The sequence below is a fragment of the Typopeltis vanoorti genome, chromosome 14, assembly GCF_054136105.1.
Source record: "Typopeltis vanoorti isolate ZY-2024b chromosome 14, IOZ_Tvanoo_1.0, whole genome shotgun sequence".
Taxonomy (NCBI): domain Eukaryota; kingdom Metazoa; phylum Arthropoda; class Arachnida; order Uropygi; family Thelyphonidae; genus Typopeltis; species Typopeltis vanoorti.
The window spans coordinates 88113500-88138105 of NC_143562.1; the positions used below are offsets into that span (position 1 = coordinate 88113500).

Genomic DNA, 24606 nt, shown 5'->3' on the forward strand with positions numbered 1-24606 from the left:
AGGAAGCGTCCGTTGCTGAAGAATGGCTTCTTATTGCACCACGATAATGCAAGGCCACATATTGCTGGTGGTATAGTGGACGTTTTGCAGAAGAACAACATAAATATCCTACCACACCCTCCATACAGTCCTGATCTCGCACCATGCGATTTCTGGCTATTTCCTCAGCTCAAGAAACCACTAAGAGGCCGCCATTTCGAAAGCAACAAAGCATGTGTAAAAGCTGCGGAGGCAGTTTTAAAAGAACTCTCAAAAAACGGACCTTCACATGTCTTTAAGAAGTGGATGCAATGTTGGGACAAATGCATGGTGTCTCACGGTAGTTATTTCGAAAAAGACCATGTAAATGATGACGATTAAAGGTAATCTGTTTTCTGTATAAATATAGTCTTATAACTTATTGAACAGCCTCTGTATATATATTTGGGTCAACTAATTACAGAGAATGGAAAATGTGATGAGGAAATATTAAGAAGAATAGAAATTGCTAGATCAACCTTCAAAAAACATTCTGACCTCAAGGGAAATTCACACAAAAACAAGAATTAGGCTATCCAAATGCTACATATAGTCAATATGTAGCATTTGGACTGCTATATGGAGCAGAAACCTGGACAATATCAAAATATTGTGAAAATAAACTAAAAGCCTTTGAGATGTGGATCCTCAGAAGAATTCTTAGAGTCCCATGGACTGCCAAAAAAAAAAACTAATTTAGAAATATTAGAGATGATTGGAGAAGATAGGACTCTGTTGAAAACCATTAAGAAAAGGAAAACCACCTACCTTGGTCACATATAATTCGCCCACCGATTAGAGGTCCCTTGACACTTCTGCACATGTCAGAAAAAGGAGAATCCATTCCGATAATAGGGTAATCAATCTGTCTTCCGGGATGTGTTGGTTTATTGTTACAGGTCGGAAAATTTAGCTTTTCTTTTACGAACATTGTAGTTTTTAGAGTGTAACTATTTTGCTTGTATAACAGATCAATAGAGTATTAACAAAATTAAAAAAGGTATAGCATAAAACAAAAATTTAACTAAGTTTATTTTTAAGAAAGTTCTATAAAATAAAAATAATTATACAGAAAAACAGAACTTTTTTCAAATGAACTTAGATATTCTAAACTTACAGTTGAGAGAACTGAGACACTTTAATGTCCTAAACCAATTAATTATTTATGACTTGTTGCGACTCTTTTAACAAACCCATGCAAAAAAAGGTTGAAAAAAATACCATTATCAAATCCTTTTAATCTTCAGAGTCATCTGAATCGGTGTCCGAATCACCATCATTTTCACTTAAACTGATCACCAAAGGTTCGCATAATTCTTCGATAATTCCGTCACTGTCCAAATACATATTTTCCAATGAGGTGACATGAAAGATATTTTCCCCAGTTTTGAGCTGCAATACTTTCAATCACCTGTTCTGAAAGCTTAAAAAGTTTCGGCATGTCAATATCTCCAGTTACATTGCGATGGCGAATGAAACTTTTCACTTCTGTCCAAACATACTCAATAGCATTAATATCGCAATGATATGGTGGTAGCCTCAAAGCTAGAAATCCATGCTCTTTGAGCATCGTGCCGAATTTAAATAGCTTAGTTGTGGGCGAGTTTCTTTTGACCAAATTAAGCAATTCAATTTTTCGCACATCTGGAGAATGATAAATGTTATTTGCAGAGATCCAATCCATAAGAACTTGCTTCTTATTTGACCAATTTGGAACTTTGTTTAATCGAATACAGTGATATGAAGCGTTATCAATTATAACAGCATTTTTAGGAAGGTTTGGAATCAGTTTTTCTTCTGCCCACTTTTCGAAGTCCGTAGAATTCATTTGCCATTAATTGGCTTTGTATAGTAGGTTTGAATTCGGTAAAAAACCCATTTCTCCACCAGCACACAAAATTATTATGCGCCGCAAGGCATTTCCGGTTTGTAGCACTCCACATTCTTCTTTAGACTGCCAATATTTGACATAAGTTAAATGACTATCAATCCGAGTTTCATCTAGATACACAATCGGTCTTTTCTCCTCCCTGAAACGTCTTATTGCTCTCAAATACTGCGTTCTAGATAAAACAATGTCACTTCGCTCCATGATAAGTTTCCTTTTATTCTGGGACTTTTTGAAACAAAATCCGATTTCATGAAGTATTTTCCTTAAAGTTTCTCTTTTCCAAGGAAAATTAATTTTTTCTTTAAGCACAGGAATCAATTTCGGAACCGTTGGCACCCTTTTCTCGACTATGTAAAATTCATGAATAGTTCTTCTTATAACGTCTACATCAAAACATCAAAATCATTCAAAGCTACGGTTTCGATGGTTTTCTTTACTCTGGCGCTTTTTTTTTTAGGAGATTTAAATTTTGGCTTACCTTCACCTTTTGATTCCCTACGAATTCTTTTAACAGTCGACCCCGATATGCACGCAATTGCACTTGCACGTTTTATGACTTGAGAAAGGGGAACAAGGAGACGATTCTTTTTCGCAGAAGGTCAGCACATTTTTCAATATTCTTTTGCAAGAGCTACTGAAACTACAGTCAAGAAGTTCTGTTGTTAAACAACAACAGAACTTGTTGACTGTACTGGATCCATCATACAAATTAATAATAAAAAAATAATGCAAAAAAGCGACAACAAAAATCAAGCTAGTACAGCGACAGACAAGAAAGCACGTGATTTCACATGTTGGCAACCAATTCGTACATCCATCATTTCTTTCTCCCCTTCAGCATGAATCGACTATTCTTGACAAAATGACAAGGAGAGATCTACAAACGGTGGGCGAACTATACTAAGACATGAATCCCTACAAAAAACACTTCTAGAAGGAATGATACAAGGAAAAAGAAGAAGAGGAAGATAAAGAACAGATTGGATGGGAAATCTTAAGGACTGGACCTTTTTGTCCTATGAAGAATGTAAAAGAGAAGCACAAAACAGTACATGGTGGAAGCTAATGGTAGTCAACCTCCTTCCAGGAGGTTGACTACCATTAGTTTGATTCCTTCTACCACAAGGGGAAATAACTACTGTACTTTTTTTTCTGGTCTGATATTCCTTGGAAGAGGATGCCAAATTTTTGAGCTCCTCTCCCTCCCCCTTTTTTTTTCCTCCTTCAGTGGCATAAAATTTCCTTGTCCCATCATGTACATTCATCTTCTGTCTTTACTACTCCCCTAATTCTGAAAATATTTCAGATGCCTTTGATTTCTTATCTTTGAAGCTTGATCAAAATGGCTACAGAAAGATTTTCCACTTGGTTATCAAGTAAATTAAACTAGAGAAGAAATTATATTGTTTTAATCCTTTACCTAAGCAGGAAGAAAACAGAGTTTGTGAATGGAGTATCTTCACAAGTAAATTACTTGTACAGAGAGGCTGTTGACTTTGCATCATTTGCCTCAGTATCCAATAATGCACAGCACACTTCCTTTTGAAAATGTATGTCACTGTGCTTTAACTACCCAACTAGCCTTGACGTGTATACACATCAAAATTACCATGGATGCAAAGTACATATTAAAATTGCAATACCACTGACATATATGATAGATACAAAGTGCACAAGGAGCAATGCATTTCATCCATACTGATGCTGATATGGTTAAGGAAAAGGTCACTACCAAGACAAGTTTCGACCTTTACTGAGATCTCATGATTATAACCAAACCCATTTCCTGTTCAGTGCAGTTTTTTGGGACATTTGACTGAAAGTTATTTGTTGAATTGTGGCCTACTGCTAGATGGTAGACCACAATGGGCTTAGATATTATTGAGCCTTTGGCTTGCTTATTGTGGGTTACTGGCAGCGAGTTTAATATTTACCTGTTCACTATGATTTTGGGACACTTGCTTTTTGTATGGTCCTGCTTGCTGTAGTCTATCATTTGGTGGATTCATAGTGGCAGGGTGGATGGCATCATTTAACACAATTTGTAAGCATTTGTTCTGGATTATCATCTGTAGTTTTATAATGTTTGAATCCACCATGTGGCTCCTGGCAGGTGAGCCATAAATCAGGACTGGCTGATCAGCAGCCTGACGAGAAGAGAAGGAAGCGGTGGGAATCAGATTCTCTGGGCCCAGGCATAAGTTTTTTTCTTTGTAAATAAAAACTGCAATACATTACAAAATTCTGTTGTTGTTTTTTCCACTTCAGAGGAACTGGTAACTTCTTTTCCCTAGGCCCAGCATTATACATCGAATTCCACTGCTGATTAGCATCTTGTAAAGTAGTACTTAACTTGCTTTTCAGCAGATGTAATCGACATGGTTTATGAAATAAAGCTCTTTATATAGTTGTATCCCTGAGTATTTGGCTACTGGTTGCTATAGAATAGGGTACCAGACATGACCACTTTGTCCTTCAGGAATACTGATCTTGTTCAAAGCACTGCAGTGCTCTTGTTTGTATTGACTTCAATTTGTCATTTCTTGAATTAGTGTTCTAGTTCTGAGATTGCATTCTGCAGTTTTTCAATTAGTAATCTAGGTCAGAGGGAGAGAAAATTATTGTAGTATCATCTGTACATAGGGCCATGGGCCATTGTGAAAGCAATTCTGTTGGATGTCAGCAACATAAATAGCAAAGAGCAGAGGTGATAGCAAGGAGCCCTGAGAAAATGCCTCCTGTAATTTTGCATGGAGGTAATCTGATTCCCTGCAGCTTCACTCAGAGTCTGTAATTGCTAAGATAGAATTTGGTGAGTTTGACTGCTCCTAGTAGCAATTTAGTATAATAGCTGTATTCTGTCACAGTTTGAGGTAGAACACAGACTGCACCTGTGTTCTGCCTCCAATTGCACCCTATACTGATGTGCTCCACAACTCTGAAAATTTCTTGTTCAGTGGAGTGATTCTCAACTCAGATTACCCTCTCAGCTACTTTTCCTAGAGATCCACCCCTGCCATATAATTTTAAAATAAAAAATTCCAGCGTCCAGATTGGTTTGAAAGCACCAGTTCTCATCTCATCACTAAAGTTAAGCAAACCTGAGCCCAGTTAGTACTTGGGAGGGTTACCACCTCGAAACCCTGGGTGCTGCTGGCATTAATTATTGTGAAGGCAGGTAAGTAGGGGAACACAAAGAGAAAGAGTTAAAGGAGAGAGAGTAAGGGATGCATATGAGCAACAGGGTGGTAAGAGGTGTAACGTATGGGGACTCAATGATCCGTGGTGTGCAAGATAGGATGCATAAGGAGTGTTTATCTGGAGTAACGATAGAAAGTGTGGCTATGGCAATTAAGAGGGGGGTGAAAGGGTAGATAAGATGACTATGATGGTAAGAACAAATGACTTGAGAAGTAATGTAAATTGGGCAGCGAGAGATATGAGATTCTTGCTTGAGGTTGTACGAAAGAATATGCAGAGAGGAAAGAAAGTGTGCATGTTGCCTAGGTATGACAGTGATGAGCTGAGCAGAAGAGCAGTAATATTGATGAATTAAAGAATATATGGATGCTTGTAGGGCGTTAGAGGACAGAGAGGAATTGTATATGAGAGACCGCTTGCATTTGAATGAGGAAGGATGCAAGCTTCTGAAAAGATTGCTGTTCTGAATGAGTCGGTGTGTCAGTGCAGGGAAACTAGAATGCCCAAGATGGATGGTAGCAGGGGTGGCCTCTTGTGGGAATGGGTACTTGAGAGAAGGGGGACAACATCAGATAACACTGAGCCCAGTGGAGTCTAGAGGGAATAATGCTGGGTATAGAAACAGTGGCATTTTTATGCTTTATACTAATGCCAGCAGTAGCTGGAATTAAGGAAAGGAATTGGTGGCACTGATAGCATCAGCCTGGCCAAAGATTATTGGGATCACTGAGACTTGGTTGACAGAAGAGGATATAATAACAGGAATATAAGTAGCAGGGTATAGCATTTTTTGGCAGGATAGGAAGGGAAAGCGTAGTGGAGGAGTGCTGCTTATGATAGGTGACGACTTATGTTCTCTAAGAGTGGAAGCTTTGGAAGGCAGTGACACTAATGATTTTGAAAGCATATGGTGTGAGGTAGAGGTGGGAAAGACAGATATTTAGTGGGGTTTTGCAACAAACCAAGGCGCAGAGAGGGTGGGGCCCAGGAGATGTTTAGACAGTTGAGCTTGGCAAGTGCAAGAAGAATGATTGTTATGGGAGATTTTAACTACAGCAGTATAAATTGGGGAGAGGAAGATGCATCTGGCAATAAGGGAATGGAATTTCTAAAATTCTTGAGGGACAAATGTCTTAGGCAACATGTAATACAAGGAACAAGAGGTTCAAGAGTTTTTGATTTGGTCATAATCAGAAGAGTTGATAACTGATATGACATCTCTCCCATCAGTTGGAAAGAATGACCATGTGGTTTTGACTTGGAAGATGAATAGACATGCAGGAGTAACAAAGAGACGGGAACGTATGTGGAATTATAAGGCAGGTGATTATAATAGTCTTAGACATCAACTTGGGAAAGTTTCATGAAGGGAGGAATTGGAACGCCGAGATATCACTAGTGCGTGGGAAATTGTGAAGGAATATTTGTTAGCAGCAATAGTAGGCTGTATTCCACAAGTGAAGTAGAGGACACAATTTGGTGTAAAGTGGATGACAAACAATATTAAACAGGAAGTGCATGTGAAAAACAGGCTATGGAAGAGATATAAGAAGACAGGTGAAGAGCAGATGCATGAAGAATATAAGACACATGCCAGGAGAATGACTAGTATGGTAAGGAAGGCGAAACTGGAATATGATTAGAGATTGGCCCTAAAATCCAAAGAAAATCCTAAGGAATTTTTTAACTATGTGGCCAGTAGGAGGAGAAATGGTTGTGGAAGAATGACATTATGGGATAAAAATGGGAATAGAGTGACTGATGCAGAGGACATAGTGGAATTGTTCAATGAACACGTTATTGGAGTATTTCATCCTGGAGGAGTAAATTTTAACACTAGAGGGTTAGGGCAGGTTCGAGGTTTAGAGGTGCAGGAGGAGAGTGTGTTCCAAATACTGAGTACTCTGGATGTCAGTAAACCTGTGGAACTGGATGGTATTTCACCATGAATTTTGAAAGAATGTGCTCAAGAACTGACAGCTCCTTTGACCTGGCTTTTCAATGAAAGTATGGCTATGAGAAAGGTGCCCAGCGAATGGAAGGAAGGTGACTGCCATTACATTAGGGCAGTAGCAGACTGGAAGTGTCTAATTATAGTCGAGTTTGTGTGTCATCAGTAGTTGTTAAGGTCTTGGAGAAATTAGTTAGGCAGATGATGGTAATGTTATCTGTGAGAGTCAACATGAGAGGGGGTGCTCTTGTTTTAATAATATGCTAGCCTTTTATAATAAAGTTACAAGAGCAGTAGATGAGGGGAAAGGCATATACTGCCATTTTCTTGGATTTAGCGAATGCATTTCACAGGATGCCACATGATAAGCTGATATTTACGTTGCAGCACATGTGTTTGGATGTCTGGTTGGTCAACTAGATTCAGGATTGGCTGTCCAATAGTTATCAGATGGCTGTGTATGGTGGGGCAGTTCCAAGGAAGCAAGGAAGCAGAGGGTTACAAGTGAGGTCCCACAGGGCTCAGTACTGGGACCTATATTGTTTAACCTTCATATCAATGACATTGTCCGTGAATTGCAGGGGGATATTCAGTTGTTTGCGGATGATATGAAGCTGGGAAGGGTTATTAGTAATAGTGCAGATGTGGTAGACTTGCAAGAGGATTTGAATAAGCTAGATAGATGGGCAAATGAATGGGGGGTGTCAGTTTAATGCAGCAAAATGTAAGGTCTTGAGGTTTGGGAAACATCGATGGCACACTGCATACTCTATGGGAGGATTTATACTTGAGGAAGTAGGGGAGACAAGAGATCTGGGATTGATGATTGATAGAAACCTGAAATTTAGGGAACATATTGCAAAGATGGTGAAGGTAACACAGAGGATTGCTGCAATAATGAGAAGGACACTGACCTGCAGAGATAAAACAGTTATCATCCCATTGTATAAGACCCTGATCAGACCACACTTAGACTACTGTTCTCAGATTTGGTCCCCAGGATTTGAAGGTGATAAATTAATTGGAAAGGGTACAAAAACGGATAACAAAGATGGTTTCAGGGCTGTACAATGTTAGTTATGAGGATCGGCTGAGGGAATGTGGACTGCAGAGTTTGGTGGATAGAAGAAGGAGAGTGATATGATCAAGACTTTTAAACTGTTGAGAGGCAGTTACAGGGTAGACATTGGGGAGTTCTTTTGCTTGGTGGAACGGCGAGAAGGAACGATGACAAAGGGTTATCACTGGAAGTTACGAAAGGAAACTGTGAGCAAGAGGGTGAGGAGTGGTTTGTTTGGATGAACGGTGGTTGAACCATGGAATGCATTGCCTGATAGAGTGGTAAGAGTGAGAACAGTCAATGAGTTTAAGGAGTGGTATGATAGACTTTGTGTTTCCTAGGAATCACCTCCCACAACGAGTCTTTTGACTCCATGGAGGCCTAAATAATAATAAGAAGAAGAAGAACACCACGCTAATCAATGCAGAAAGCATATATTTTCCATATGCAAATTTTACTATTTGCATATGGAAAAATTTGCACATTTTTAAAAAATAATATTTGCCTTCCTGTGGTCAATTGACTACTCATGATTTGGTAGTTGAGTTTATTGAAATTTATAGGGAAAATATTGATATTGATGAATCTTTTGAGAAGAAGAATTAATGAGGCCTGTGTTAAATCAACTTTCTGACCTTCAGTCTACTAACCTTAACCTTGCTTTAATATCAGTGAAGATACATTTCTTTTGCAATGCTGGTAAATAAAAACAAGTAAAAATATATAAAAAAAAATTATTTTCAATTACATAGTACACTAACTCACTTATCAAGCCAAGCACTTACAAATACTTCTAGCATTCCAACCTATTTCAACCGACCACCACCTTCGAAGCACAAAATCTAATTCTCGCACCCTTGCTAACCACACACTTACATAATTTCCACGGGTGATCACTTGTTCTATCCCTTCCTGCCATGTATTAAAAAAAACAAGTCTTCTGTGTCAGTACTATAAATACTGTTTCCATCATATCCCCCCCCCCTCTTTTCTATCTATAAGCTAGCCTTTGTAACCCAACCTTCAGTCTATCCTCAGAGGAAGCATTCCATAAGCATGTCACAATTTTGGTCACATGCCTCCAATTCACTACTTCCTCATTCCCAAAGTATCCAGACTAGATCTGTGCACAGTAGTTCAGATGATCTGGCCTTATAAAGAGTGATAATAACTTTCCTATCCCTTCACTGTGAAGAATTTACAGAGACAAAAACGTGTTGGGGTAATTGCTTTATTTATAATTATGAAAATAACACTCGATGTTCCGACCTCTGTATCAAGATCATCATCAGGAAAACATACATATTCACAGGATACAAGCTACATATGACATTACACAAAAGTAAGTTAAATTTAAATGCTTTGTTAATCATTTACCCTAGCCTGACCTCTGGTGAAAAAATAATAATAATAAATATATTTATTTATTATTATTAATTATTATTATTATTTATTTATTATTATTTATTATTATTATTATTAATATATTTTGCTATCACAAAACCTTATATTAAGGATAAAGGTTTTGTAATAGCAGAAACATATATAGAGATATGTTTAATGTAGTTCTGCTATAAAACATTCTTTTTATTTATTTAGATTTTTTTATCATCTGCATATTATGATAGCTGATGGTAAGTATGACAAGCTTAGTAGTGTGCTTGGTTCAGTGTCATGGCATGTAAAACTGCAAGGGCTGGATGTTGATAGTGCATGGGAGGTGGTTAAGAAGTGTTTGCAGGAGTCAAAGGTGACCAGCAGGTGCAGGAACAGTATAAAGCTCAGGCCAGGATGGTAACAAGGGTGGTAAGAAAAGCAAAAGTGGATTATGAAAGAAAATTGGTCATGCAGGCTAAAGAGAATCCCAAAAAGTTTTTTCAATATGTTGCAAGTAAAAGGAAAAATGTTCATGGCAGAATGATTTTAAAAAATGCTGAGGGTAGAGAGGTAACCGAATCAGTCGATATAGTGGAATTACTGAGCGAGCACTTTGCAAGAGTATATCATCCAGGTGGTGACATTACAGGAATGGAAGAACCAACAGCTTATACTGGAATTGTGATGAATGAAGTAGAGGTAACTAGTCTATTACAGAACCACAATGTCGATACATCTGTGGGATTGAATGGTATACCAGCTCATGTCGTACGTGAACCAGCTAGAGAATTGTCAGTGCCCTTGACCATTTTGTTGAATTTGAGCCTCGGGTCTGGGTCAGTCCCAAAAATTTTGTTCAAAATTACGGGCCAATCAGTATAACAGGAATCGTTATCAAGGTCTTGGAGAAAATAGTCAAGAGGAAAATACAAGATTGGATAGATGAAAATGGGATACTGTACCAGGGACAGCATGGTTTTGTGAAAGGTAGGTCATGCCTCAGTAACTTGCTTACGTATTATAACACAGTGACGGCTGAACTGGATAAGGGTAATGGGTTTACAGTGATTCTACTGGACCTTGCTAAGGCCTTTGACAGGATACCACATGGAATTCTAATCAGTAAATTACAGCATATGGGGATGGATATAGGGTTGGTGAGATGGATAGGAGGGTGGTTGACGGAGAGATATCAGAGAGTGGTTTATTCAGGAGTAGAGTCGACAAGATGGCCTGTGACTAGTGGTGTGCCACAAGGATCTGTTCTTGGACCACTGCTGTTTAATTTGTTCATTAACGATATAGGAAAGGATCTGAGAGGAACAGTTCATTTGTTTGCAGATGATGCAAAGTTGGGTAGGGCAATAGTGAATGCAGATGATGTCAAAATTTTGCAAGATGATTTGGATAGATTGGAGGTCTGGGCTAAGGAGAATGGATGTCAATTTAATGTGGCAAAATGTAAGCTTATACATTTTGGGGTGAAAAGATTAGCAGCAGTTTACTACATTGGTGGAACTGTGCTCCAGGAAATTGATGAGGCACGAGATTTAGGAGTGTTGGTGGATAAGGAGTTGAAGTTTAGGGGGCACATTGCAAAAGTGGCCAAATCAGCTCATCAAATCACTTGGTTGCTGAAGAATACGTTGACAAGCAGAGACAAGCAGGTTATTGTTCCTCTGTATTGAGCCTTGATAAGACCCCATCTCGACTACTGTGCCCAGATTTGGTCACCTAGGTTTCTTCTTGATGGGGAGGAGGTGGAGAGGATCTAGAGGCAAGTGACCAAGATGACAGCAGGTCTGTGGAATGAACCTTATGAGAACAGGTTGAGGATTTGTGGGTTGCAAAAATTGGTTGATAGGCAGAGGAGGGGAGATATGATTGAGACATTCAAATTACTGAAGGGTTTCTATAAAATTAATTCAGAAGATATTTTTGAGAACAGGGCTGGTTGTGGGAGGACTAGGGGACATCCATGGAAACTGGGCAAAAGTGTGGTTAGTAAAGGTGTCAGAGCTGGGTTCTTTACTTTAAGAGTGGTGAATGAGTGGAATGGGCTGCCAGAGTCTGTGGTGGATGCGTTGACAGTGAATGAGTTTTAGGCGAGGTATGATAGATACTGTATGAATGTCGAATAGTTGTGATGAATATGATTTGGGGCCTCCCTCGATGAGTCTAATGACTCCCTGGAGTTACCAGTAATAATAATAATAATATTATTATTATTATTATAATGACATGAATAAAAATTTATTTTATTTTGTAATAAAATTACAAAATAAAATTAATAAATTTTAATTTATCTTGTCAGATGTCATCTCCTTCCAGGAGGTTGACTACCATGAGCTTCCACCATGTATGGTTTTGTGCTTCTCTTTTGCATTCTTCATAGGACAAAAAGGTCCAGTCCTTAATATTTCCCATCCAATTTGTTCTTTGTCTTCCTCTTCTTCTTTTTCCTTGTATCCTAGAAATGTTTTTTGTAGGGATCCATGCCTTAGCATGTGACCAAGGTAGATTGGTTTTCCTTTTCTTAATGGTTTTCAACAGAGTCCTATCTTCTCCAATTATCTCTAATATTTCTAAATTAGTTTTTTGGCAGTCCATGGGACTCTAAGAATTCTTCTGAGGATCCACATCTCAAAGGCTTTTAGTTTATTTTCACAATATTTTGATATTGTCCAGGTTTCTGCTCCATATAACAATGTTGACTATAAGCAGCATTTGGATAGCCTAATTCTTGTTTTTGTGTGAATTTCCCTTGAGGTCAGAATGTTTTTCATGCTAATGAAGGTTGATCTAGCAATTTCTATTCTTCTTAATATTTCCTTATCACACTTTCCATTCTCTGTAATTAGTTGATCCAAATATACAAGGTGGTATCAAAAAGTTTCGAGACTAGGTTTGTAACACGCCAACTGTGACGCACAGTCACAGGGAGCACCTACCTTCATAAGTCAGTGTGCCAAAAGACACTGTCCTGTGTACATCGGGAGCTGTGCAACTAATGCTATTCTGACCACCTGCATTACCACATCTGCGATTTCATCATGGACAGCAAGTTAGAACAAAGAGCAAACGTGAAATTCCGCATGAAACTGGCAAATCTGCCACAGAGACGTTTGACATGATTCGACAAGTTTACGGAGATGCTGCAATGAGTCGTTTGAGGTGTTTTGAGTGGCACGCGTGCTTCAAGAGCGGAAGAACATCACTAGAAGACGATGAGAGATCAGGAAGACCTTCAACGAGCTCAACTCCCAAAAATGTCGAAACCATTCGGGAACTTGTGCATGAAGATCGTCGGAGAAACTCCACAACATTACTGCCATTGTCGGTGTGTCATACAGAACAATCCAGGCAATCCTCACGTGTGATTTGAACATGCACCGTGTTACTGCCAAATTCGTCCCCAAGCTGCTGACCCAGGAGCAGAAGGAACACCGCGTCGAAGTCTGCCAAGAACTCGGTCAGTGTGCTGTGGATGACCCATCCTTCATGTCGAGGATCATTACGGTGACAAAACTTTGGGTACGACCCTGAGATGAAGCAACAGTCTTCACAGTGGAAGAGCCCATCATCTCCACGACCGAAAAAGGCGAGGCAGGTCTGCAGCTCGACCAAGTGCATGCACATCATCTTTTTCGACATTCGTGGCATTGTGCATCGAGAATTCGTCCTCAGGCGGCCAGACCATCAACAGCAAGTTCTACTGCCAGGTTTTAATGCATCTGAGGGAGGACATTCGGCAAAAGCGACCAGATCTGTGGCGTGCAAAAAACTGGATGCTCCACGATGACAATGCACCCTGTCACCGAGCTCTCCTCACACATGAGTTTCTCGCCAGAAACAACATGATCTCACTTCCGTACCCACCTTACTTGCCAGATTTGGCTCCTGCAGACTTTGCCCTCTTCCTGAAGATGAAGATCCAGCTCAAAGGTCACTGTTTTGGCACCACTGCAGAGATCCAGCGCGAATTGCAGAAGGTGCTTGACATGCTTCGAAAATAAGACTTCCAGGACATCCAGAAGTGGCAAGAACACTGGGAGCGCTGTATTGATATGCAAGGGGAGTATTTTGAAGGTGATAGTGTGAAAACGTAGATAAATAAAGTAATTTCCCATAAAAAGAGCTAGTCTCAAAACTCTTTGATACCACCTCGTATATACCTCTCTACTTGATCTAAAGTATTTCCTCTGATCTTAATATTTATATCAAGTATTTTCTCTTTTTTCTCGTTACCAGCATGGTTTTGGTTTTTTAGAAGTTGAAATTAAGTCTATATTTTTCACTTAGCTTCAGCATCTCTTCTAGTAGGTTTTGAAGATCTTTTTTATTTTCAGCTAGCAGTACTGTATCATCTGCATATCTCAAGTTGTTTATATTCCTGCCTCCTATGCTGACTCCTTTAAATTTTTCTAATTGTCGGAAGATATTTTCAGTATAGAGGTTAAACAATATTGGAAAAAGAACACAGTCTTGTCCAACACCCTTCGTTACTGGGAATTCCTCCGAGATTTCTCCTGATATTTTTATTGAGGCAGTTTGCTCCCAATATAGATTTATCAGTAATCTGGTATCTTTACCATCTATTCCTAAATGTCTGATGCATTTGATTAGTTGTTCATGTTGTATATTGTCAAAGGCTTCTGTGTAGTCAATAAAACATAAGTAGACTTCCTTCTGCTTCTTCAGATATCTTTCTATAATAGTTCTAATGTTGAAGAGTCCTTCTCTAGTTCCTTTATTTTCCTGGAAACAAGATTGTGTTTCATTAATTTCCATTTTGATTTTATGTTTATTTCTTTCTAGGATGATATATAACATAACTTTTGCTATCTGACTGATTGTTCTGTATTCTTCACATTTGATTGTCTTCGATTTTTTAGGTATTGGTAGGAACATTAAGTGCTTAAAATCTTTTGGCAGGTGTCCAGTTTTGTATATTTTGTTACATATGTCAGTCAGTGATCTTATAGCCTTATCATCTAAAGATTTTAGATATTCTGCCATAATTCCATTCATTCCTGGAGTTTTCCTGGTTTTAGTTTCCTAATGGTATTTGTTACTTCCCAGGTAAGAATAGCAGGCCCCTCCAAATCTTCTTGCATTGGCTTATCTATTATTATTATTATTCAGGCCTCCATGGAGTCAAAAGACTCATCGTGGGAGGTCCTTCCTAAGAACATAAAGTCTGTCAAGGCTCATCGAGGGGAGGTCCCCCTTAAGAAACACAAAGTCTATCATACCACTCTTTAAACTCATTGACCGTTCTCGCTCCCACCACTCCATCAGGCAATGCATTCCACGGTTCAACCACCCTCCACGCAAAGAAACCACTCCTTACCCTCTTGCTCACAGTTTCCTTTCTATCATGATTGCAGAGTTCCTTTGAATACTCTACCCACTCTACCCATCTATCCCTTATTTTGTCTTTCTCCATTAGGATGTTTCCACTGGTATCTTCAATGCAATGAGAGCCTACCCTTTTGCTAGATTTGTTAGTTAGCTCCCTAACTTTTTCATGAAGTTCTCTGGTTTTGTGCTTTTTGTCCAGAAGTTTAATTTCCTTGCATTTGTTGTTGTTGAACCATAGTTCTTTTACAATCCTACATTCTTTCCTGATCTCCTTGTTTAAGTTCTTGTATTCAGGACGATTTTTGTGTTTCTTTCTTTCCTCCATCATTTTCAGTATCTTGTCATTCATACAGAGTTTACTCATCTTCTTCTCAAATTTGGGAATTGTTTGTTTTACTGCCTTTTTATGCCCTCTTTAAATTTGTGCCATCTATCCTCAATCTCATCTTTAGGGTACTTAGGATACTTGGTGGAATCAGTGGATTGTGCCAGTTCCTTTAAAAATTTATCTTGTATTTCTTGATTTTTAAGGGAGCCAAGATCATATTTTTCTATGTTTAGAGGTTTCATTGTTTTCTTTAATTTTAATGACCACAGGGTTGTGGCCTGATCCAATGTCAGCCCCTGGGTACGTTTTGGCTTGTAAGATGTTATTCCGGAATCTTTTTTTAATCATTATATAGTCAATCTGGTTCCTACAGCTGTCTCCAGGACTTTTCCATGTGCAAAGTCTTCTAGGAGGGTGGCTAAATAAAGTATTTGCTATTACCAGATTGTTTTCTTCACAGAACTGTATTAATCTTTCGCCTCTTGGATTTCTATGCCCCAGGCCCTGGTTTCCCATGTGGGAAGAGATCTTTTCTGAGCCTATTTTAGTATTTAGATCTCCCATAATGATAGTTATGTCATCTAATTTAGTGTTGTTTAGTGCATTTTAAATGTCTTCATAGAAGCATTCTACATCTTCATCTGGGTAATCAGAAGTAGGTGCATCGATTTGGACAATAAAAATATTAAAAGGTTGAGCTGCAATTTTTAATACAATTTATAATTTATGTATAATTTTTATTTAATTTTTTTTTTTTTCTGCCAGAGGTCAGGCAAAGATAAACAATTAACAAAAGCATTTAGATTTATCTTACTTTTGTGTAGTGTCATGTAGCTTGTGTCCTGTGCATGTGTGTTCCTGGTGATGACCTTAATACAGAGGTTGAAATGTCGAGTGTTATTTTCATAAGTATAATTAAAGTAATTACTCCAACACGTGTTTCTGTCTCCATAAATTCTTTTTAATGAATTCTGAACACCATGTAACCTTAAAAGAAAGACTTCCCTATCAATGCTTGTCAGTGTTGTTCTTCAATATTGAAGTAACTTAATGGCTCTTATTGTATAAGTGTATAAGGGCAGATTGTATAAGTGTCTATAAAGACACTTATACAATCTGCCCTCTAGACCTCAACTCCCTGTCATCCCCAAATCCACAGTAGCCTTAGGTAATATGTACAAATTGTTCTGTTTCCTTTGTAATTTTAAAACATAATTTATAGTTGTTATTATTATTATAAAGGGTTACTCCAAGGAGTCCTAAGAGTCATTGAGAGAGGTCCTAAACATCACATTAAGAACTATCCAACATTTGTGCAGTAACTATCATACTTTGCTTTGAACCTATTCACAGTCATGGCAGCCTCAACAGATTCTGGCAAGCAACCTATTCCACTCATTCACTACTCTCCAAGCATTAAAAACCTAGTTCTAACACCCTTGCTAACTACACTCTTTCTCAGTTTCCATGGATGGCCCGCAGTTCTCCCACCACCAAACCTGTTGTAAAAAATTTCCTCTGAATTAATCTTGTAAAAACCACCCTCAGTAATTTGTATGTCTCAATCAATATCACTCCTTTTCCTATCTGCCAGTTTCTGAAACCCACAAATCTTCAACCTATTCTTTTAAGGTTCATTCCATAGACCTGCTAACATCTTTGTCACTCACCTCTGGAGCCTCTCTGCCTCCTTCTCATCTCGAAGAAACCTTTGCATCCAGATCTGCGCACAGTAGTCAAGATGGGGTCTTATCAAGATTCAATTAAGAGGAACAATAACCAGCTTGTCTCTGCTTGCCAATGTATTACTGAAGAATACTTTGACAAAGAATTCTTCACTAACCAAGTAATCTGATAAGCTACTTTAGCCATTTTTGCTATGTGCCCCCTAAACTTTAACTCCCTATCCACTAACACTCCCAAGTCTCGGGCTTCATCAATTTCCTGGAGTACAGTTCCACCAATGTGGTATACAGCTGGTAATCTTTTCACCCCAAAATATATAACCTTACACTCTGCCACATTAAACTGATACCCATTCTCCTTTGCTCAGTCTACCAATCTATCCAAATCATCCTGCAAAATTTTGACATCATCTGTATTAACTATTGCTCTACCCAACTTTGTATCATCAGCAAACAACCAAACAGTTCATCTCAGATGCTTTTCTATATTGTTAATTTACAAATTAAACAGTAGCAGTCCAAGAACAGAACCTGCAGCACACCACTAGTCACAGGACTTCTTTTAGACTCTGCTCCTGAATAAACTACTCTCTGATATCTTTCCATCACCCACCCCTGTATCCATCCCCATGTGCTGCAGTTTACTGATCAGAATTCCGTGTAGTATCCTGTCAAAGGCTTCTGCAAAGTCCAGCAGTATCACTGTTAAACCCATTACCTTTATCCAACTCAGCTGTCACTGTATTATAAAATGTGAGCAAGTTACCTCTCACAAAACCATGTTTCCCCCCCCCCCCCATACAGTATCCCATTTCCATCTATCCATTCCTGTATTTTGCTCTTGACCAACTTCTCCAATACTTTGACAACAACTACTGCTATACTAATCGGTCAGTAATTTACTACATCAATTTTGGAGCTATCTTTATGCAATGAACTATTTTCCTCTCAGGACTAAACCAGAGCTGAGACAGATTAAACAACATGGTTAAGGGCACTGATAATTCCCTTGCAGCTTCACATAAAACTCAAGCTGGTACACCATTCAATCGCACAGCTGTATTCACATTACAGTTCTGTAACATGCTATGCACCTCCATTTGCACACACCTAGATGACAAGACTTTGCCTCTCTAGTTCCTGCAATATCAGCACCTAGATAATATACTCTTGCAAAGTGTTCAATTAGTAATTCTATTATTTCGACAGATTAAGTTACCTCCGTACCATCGGCATTCGTTAAAATTATTCTGCCATAAACATTCTTGCTTTTATTTACAGCATATTGAAAGAACTGTTTGAAATTATCTTTAGACTGCATTGCTAATTTCCTTTCATACTCTACTTTTGTCTTTCTTACCACACTAATTATCCTTTTGGCCTGTGCCTTGTACTGTTCATGTGCCTGCTGGTCACTTTTCTGCTTAAATTATTATTATTATTACCCAAGACCCCATAGAGTCAAAGACTCATCTAGGAGGTCCTTTTATCATATACACAGCTCATCATACCATGCTTTAAGCACACTCAAATTCTCTGCAGACACCACACTCTCAGGCAAGGCATTCCGAACATTCACAACTCTGCATGCAAAAAACCTGCTTCTCTATTCCCCTGCTCACACCCTCTTTACACAGTTTCCAGGGATACCTCTGGTTCTCCCCTGATCTCCCACTGTTTTCTGTAGAACCTCTTCAACATTGATCCTATAACAACCCTTACTAACTTGTAGGTCTCATATCTTCCTTCTTCCTCCTATCCACTAGACTCTGTAAATTGCATGTTCTCAATCTTTCCTCATATTAAACATTCCAGAGGTCAGAAACTACCTTAGTCAGTCGCCTCTGGACCCTTTCCAACATCTCTTCATCCTTTTGAAAACCAGGTGACCAAATCTGGGCACAGTTGTCCATGTGTGGCCTAATCAAAGCCTTATACAATGGAACATGAATCTCCCTACTCTACAAGTCAGTGTCCTCTGCATCATTTCCAGAAGTCTTTGTGTTGTCTTCACAATTTTGGCAACGTGTCTCCTACATTTCAGATCCTTATCCACTATCAACCCACGATCCCTTATTTCCTCTACCTCTGACAATACATCCCCACCAAGCATAAATTCTTTATCCCATCTTTGTTTCCCAAAATTTAAAACCTTACATTTTGCAACATTGAACTTGCATCCCCATTCCCAATTTTAATTTATTAAGTCTTCTTGTAAGGCCACAATATCTTCTCTACTCGTCATAGTTCGTCCCAACTTTGCATCATCTGCAAACAACTGAATATCTCCATCCAAATCTTTGCCAATATCATTAATATACAAGTTAAACTGTAATGGTCCTGAATACCAGACAATCCAAACCACTCCCCAAATACCCTAGATCTCTTCCTCACCAATGACCCCTCATAATACACAGTGAAAGTAGTGAGTCCCCTGGGCAATTCTGACCACAATCTAGTGCTCGTCTCCTCCCCCATGCAACAACGTTTACACAGACACTCCCATACAAGAGTAGGTTGGCACTATAACAGTGCCAAGTGGGACAGCCTCCGCAACTTCTATGTCGCATTCCCATGGTTGGACTATTGCTTTCGGCCTTCCAACCCAAACATATGCACTGAGCTTATTAGCAAAATAATCCTCACCGGCATGAATACGTACATTCCACACAACGCTCTGAACTGCCATTCCCTAACAAAACCCTGGTTCTCCAAAAAATGTGCCAAGGCTGTAGAGATGAAACACCACACATACCACAACTGGCTGAATATGCACAAATATTCAGCCAATGGCACAAATGGCTCATCCTCCTTCAAAGCTTACACTGAAGCCCGTAATAAATGCAAAAAAACAATCAACACTTCCAAAACAGAGTTCGAAAGAGCAAAAAGCAGGAAACTAGCAGCCTGTCCAAACGGCAGCCGAGCCTTTTGGTCTCTTGCCAAAGCAACTGGCCGTAACTTCTGCCCAATGCTATACCCATCCCCTATCACATCCTGATGGCTCTACTGCCTCATCACCCACAGAAAAAGCCAATCTTCTGGCTTCATACTTTTCTTCAAATGCATGCATAACTGATGATGGTAAATGTCCCCCAACCATTCCAGATAGCCAACATACAATGCCCCCTATATCCTTTTGCCAGGATGAAATCAGAAAAATACTGTCCCAATTAGACACAAAAAAGTCTCCTGGTCCCGATAGCATTCCACCCCCAATTGTTCTGAAAAATTGTGCTCAGAACTGACCCCTATCCTATGTCACCTATATATACTCTCCTACTCCACTGGAATCAATCCCACAAACTGGAAACTGGCCTATATTCAGCCCATTCCCAAGAAGGGTGACAAGTCACTGCCATCCAATTACCGCCCTATCTCGCTTACCTCAGTCCTGTCGAAGGTAATGTAAAAAATCATCAATTCCCACCTCCTGCACTATCTTGAAGACACTCAGCAAATAAATGACTGCCAGTATGGATTCTGCCACTGTCGATCAACAGGAGATCTACTCACATACGTCACCCATCTCTGGACAAATGCTATGGAGAGGTTTGGCGAATCTCAAGTGGTTGCACTAGATATCTCCAAAGCCTTTGACCAGGTCTGGCACAAAGACCTACTAGGCAAACTATCATCATTCGGTCTGACCCAGGACTTCTGTAGGTGGATCGCCAGTTTTCTGTCTGGACGCACACTGTGTGTGATGGTGGATGGCTCCCTATCCTCGCACCACTCAATTAATGCTGGGGTCCCATAAGGTTCTGTCCTCTCACCAACCCTATTTTCCTGCTATACATCAATGACCTCCAACCCAATACAGAGCTTTGTAGATGACAGCACACTACACTCCTCGCTTGCATTTGATAAGCCTTACCCCACACAACTCACCTCATCCTACAGGACATCAACCACCACCATCCTCAACTCCGATCTCCAAGCCATCCTACAATGGGATTCAGATAACCTCATAAATTTCAATGCCAACAAAACCCAGTTCTGTACTATTTCCCATAAAAAAGAACAACTTTTTCCCAGTATCCTTTTCGACGATACCCAAATTTCCAGACAGCCTGAGATCTCGCTCTTCGGAATCACCCTCACATCAAACCTCTCCTGGCACAAACATATCTCAAACATTGCATCCTCAGCCTCAAAAACACTAGGATTTCTCTTCTGCTCAAGACGTTACTTCACACCTGAACAGCTACTAACATTATACGAGTCACAAATTCGCCCAACTATTGAATACTGCTCCCACATATGGGGTGAGGCCCCTAAAAGCTTTCTCAAAATGCTTGACTCAATACAGAGGAGGGCAATTAGACTTATCGATGATCCATCCCTTACCAACTCTTACCCCCCACTTTCACAGACGTTTGGTCTCTGCAGTAAGTATATTCTACAAATATTTCCGTGGGAAATGCTCATCCGAAATAACATCAATAATCCCCCCGCTCAGTACTAAGCTCATTGGAACACATGCAGCTGCTACACAACATCCCTTCACAGTACACCTAGAAACAAACAGAACAAATTTCTTTTCCTCTTCCTTCATCCCTGCAACTGCTGCACTGTGGAACAGTCTCCCACCTGCTGTGTTTCCCAATGAATACAATTTAAAGTCATTCAAATCAAATGTAAACAAATTCCTCCTTTCCCAACCCACCACCCATACACAGTACTAATGTACTATAGGTTGACCAATCAACCTTCTGTGTATGGGCCCAACATAAAAAAAAACCTGAGGTACACCACTAGTGACTTTTCCTTTTCTGGGATATTGCTCCCCCATACACAACTTGCTGATACCTATCAGATAGCCAGTCTCTGATCCAATGCACTAATCTAATATCCAACCCCGTCCGCTCTAGTTTGACTATCAATTTATCATGCGGTACTCTATCAAAAGCCTTTGTGAAATCTAAGTATATTACCGTATATCCCTCTCCTCTGTCAAAGGAAGTAGTCACTTTATTGTAATAAGTACGTAGATTACTAAAACATGACCTCCCTTTAGAAAATCCATGCTGTCCATCAAAGATAATACATCATTGTCAAACCAATTCTCACAAGCTTCTCCAACAACTTAATCACAACACCTAACACACAGATAGACCTATAATTTGATGCTTGAGTTTCTATCACCTCCCTTATGAAGCAACACAATCTTGCCCTCCTTCCACTCCTTAGGAACTTGACCTAGTGCAAGACTCATATTAAAAAAATATGTCAAGGCAGATGTCAACTCCGTGGTACATTCCTTCAGAATACGTGGTGATATATTATCAAGTCCCACAGCCTTATTAACATCACGTTTGCTCAATTCCCCATATACCTCTTGCTCACTTACAGTCTGTCTCTGCTTCCCTCATCAGCTGCTCTCAATCTCTCCCTGAAGTCACATTCACAAGATTGAAAGACCTTTATGTACTGCTCATTAAGTATCTCCACTATATCTTCTGCAACAGCTGTCTTTATACCATTTTCTCCAATCAATGTCATCCTTTCGTAATCATTCTTTTTTTTTTTTTGCTGGCTACATATCGAAAGAACTCCCTAGGATTCTTTTTAGTTTCATCTAACTGTTGCTCATAACTCACTTTTGCTGCCCTTACCAACCAAGTCACTTGCCTTAAATGGTCTTTGTAATCCTCATAGAATTGGTTATTACCAACTCTCTTATGCTACCTCTATAATGTTTTTTCTCTGTATCACATGCTTAATCTCTTTATTCATCCATTTTACACCTACCTTATTTAACCTTCTGTCCCTTGGAATACATTTAGACATTGCTTCTACTAGATATTTCTTGAATAGCCCCCAAGCTGCACTGATCTCTTTTCCAGCTAACTCCTCATTTCATGCTACATCTGCAAGCTTTCTCCTGAGCTCTTCTAATTCCCTCCACAATTGTTTCTTTTTTTGCAGCTCAAGCTTAATGGTGTTATTCAGCCATTTATATTATATTATACACCACTTGATTTACTCTCCTGACTCTAGATATGCAGTCAGCCATTACCTCCCTCACACTCCTTTACCACTTCCCATGCACTATCAACATCCAGCCCTTGCAAATTTTACATGCCAATGCATCGATCCAAGCAACCTCCTATGCTTGTCATATTTACCAGCCCTGTAATTCCACATATACCCTGTCTTATCTGAAAATTCCACACATTTAGCCATCTCCCAGGTCAAGACCATATGATCACTCTCACTAATATGCTATCTCATCCTTAGCAACTGCATAAATGCCATTTTCTTCCTCTCATGTGTCCTCTCCTCCTTCCAATCTATGTTCCCATAGTTGAAATCTCCCATAGTAATTACCTGTCCTCCATTCATTGAGTCTATTTGCTGATGCATACTATCTCCATCATCTTTTCCCTACCCTGGTCTATAGCAGCATCCAACTGCATATTTTGTTCTGCTGGCCTCTATCTCATACCCGGTCATCTCAAATGTTCTATTTTCACTGGCCTGCAATTTAACTTCTACTCTCTTTGGTTGCAGTTCATTGGCTATCATCAATAACACCCCTCCCCCATTCTTTTCTCTTTATCTTTCCTGAATACACTACACCTTAGTTAATATCAGATCTTATTATATTAATAATATAAGTCATCCAGTTGGATTTTGAAAAGATATTTAATGTAATAAAACTCAAAAAACAGTGTTTTAACAGAAGTAATATGTATATGTATTTTAACAACCAGATAAACCTCTCTTTAACTTTTTTCTTGTTTGTTCACTGAGAAGGTGGAAGCACAAAGTTAGGAAAACTAAAGAAATTAGGGCATATGCAGGTGAACGTGTGTGAAGACACCCATATTCCACATATTTTGTTCATTCACACACTCATTTGCTAAAACAAATGAGTGTGTGAATTAACAAAACATGTGGAATCTAATCTCTCAACTAATAATATTGAATGGGATAGTCAAATCAGAATGTAAAGGTGGTTAGGAGCCTAAGGGAATGTTCAAGTTTCTAGATATTTACCAATAAGTAACAGGAATAAGAGGGAGTAGTTTTTCACATTGGTTAGTGCAACCTCAGCAAAAGTTATAGGCATTAATGAGACTTGGCTATCAGCAAATGACACAGTTACAGGAATGGAATGTGTTGGATTTAGTATTTTTAGAGAGGTTAGGGTAGAAAGGACAGAGTACTGCTGATGATACCTGAACTGCATCCAATAAGAGTAGGAGTCACTAGGGCAGATAGCAGTTCTTTTGAGTCAATCTGGTGTGAGACTGTGGCCAGTAGGGACAAAATATAAAACTGGTTGCTTCTATAGGCTAGGGATGATGTGGTAGACATGCATCAGCAGATCAGGACAATAAACACAAGTTAAGTAATTATGATGGGAGACTTCAATTCAGAGACAACTGGAAGGATGAAAAATCACATGGCAAGAAGGAAATGGGATTTATACACTTACTTAAAAATAACTACTTGAATCAGAATGTGCTGATGAGACTCGGGATACGAGAGTGTTGGATATGGTTATAGGATCAGAAGACCAGTCCATAAATAAGGTGGCTATGTTGCCTCCAATTGGGAAGAGTAAGCATGTGCTCTTGACTTAGGAGGTAGCAAAACATGTGGAAATTCCAGTAAAGAAGGAGGTATATGTGGAACTACAGGGCAGATGATTATGACAAGCTTATCAGGCAGCTTGCAGTAGTATGTTGGCACAAAGATCAGCAAGGGAAAGATGTTTTC

At 39.2% G+C, this 24606-nt stretch overlaps 1 protein-coding gene and 1 pseudogene across 1 annotated transcript in view; one reads left to right on the forward strand and one right to left on the reverse strand.

Annotated features, from left to right (window-relative positions):
• LOC150099737 (nucleotide triphosphate diphosphatase NUDT15-like) overlaps window positions 1-24606 on the reverse strand; it is a 72273-nt gene that overhangs the window by 41898 nt on the left and 5769 nt on the right. The gene's annotated exons all lie outside the window — the stretch shown is intronic.
• LOC150099738 (5S ribosomal RNA) lies at window positions 4950-5068 on the forward strand (annotated as a pseudogene).